Source organism: Arachis hypogaea, chromosome 17, assembly GCF_003086295.3.
Source record: "Arachis hypogaea cultivar Tifrunner chromosome 17, arahy.Tifrunner.gnm2.J5K5, whole genome shotgun sequence".
Classification (NCBI taxonomy): domain Eukaryota; kingdom Viridiplantae; phylum Streptophyta; class Magnoliopsida; order Fabales; family Fabaceae; genus Arachis; species Arachis hypogaea.
The window spans coordinates 101,208,317-101,209,360 of NC_092052.1; the positions used below are offsets into that span (position 1 = coordinate 101,208,317).

Here is a 1,044-nt window from a genome sequence, read left to right on the forward strand (position 1 = left end):
TTATTTCTTATATTTTTCAAAACCACCTAACTAACTCTCTCTCTCTAATTTTCGAAAATATCTTCCCTCTTTTTCAAAATTTCTTTTTAATTAACTAGTTATTTCAATTTTTAAAATCTTAATTTTCGAAAATTACTAACATTTTTCAAAAACTATTTTCGAAAATTACTAACTCTTTTTCAAAAATTATTTTCGAAAATCCTCTCCCTCTCTCATCTTATTCTATTTATTTATTCATCTACTAACATCTCTTCCTCACATCACTCACCAAATTCAAACCCCCCTCTTCTATCTGTGTTCGAATTTTTTCTTCTTCTTCTCTTCTTCTACTAACAATAAGGAACCTCTTTACTGTGACATAGAGGATTCCTCTTCTTTTCTTTTTCTCTTCTCTTTCTTATGAGCAGGGACAAAGAAAAAGGCATTCTTGTTGAAGCTGATCCAGAACCTGAAAGGACTCTGAAGAGGAAACTAAGAGAAGCTAAATTACAACAATCCAGAGAAAACCTTATTGAAAATTTCGAACAAGAAAAGGAGATGGCAGTCGAACCCAACAACAATAATGCAAGGAGAATGCTTGGTGACTTTACTGCACCTAATTCCAATTTACATGGAAGAAGCATCTCCATTCCTGCCATTGGAGCAAACAACTTTGAGCTGAAACCTCAATTAGTTTCTCTGATGCAGCAGAACTGCAAGTTTCCTGGACTTCCATCTGAAGATCCTTTTCAGTTCTTAACTGAATTCTTGCAGATATGTGATACTGTTAAGACTAATGGAGTAGATCCTGAAGTCTACAGGCTCATGCTTTTCCCTTTTGCTGTAAGAGACAGAGCTAGAGTGTGGTTGGACTCTCAACCCAAAGACAGCCTGAACTCTTGGGATAAGCTGGTCACGGCTTTCTTAGCCAAGTTCTTTCCTCCTCAAAAGCTGAGCAAGCTTAGAGTGGATGTTAAAACCTTCAGACAGAAAGAAGGTGAATCCCTCTATGAAGCTTGGGAAAGATACAAATAGTTGACCAAAAAGTGTCCTTCTGACATGCTT

At 36.2% G+C, this 1,044-nt stretch overlaps 1 non-coding gene across 1 annotated transcript; it reads right to left on the minus strand.

Annotated features, from left to right (window-relative positions):
• Positions 1 to 936: 936 nt before the first annotated feature.
• On the minus strand, positions 937 to 1,044 carry LOC112767583 (small nucleolar RNA R71). Its single transcript, XR_003185025.1, has one exon. It is a non-coding gene; the product is annotated as a small nucleolar RNA R71 (small nucleolar RNA).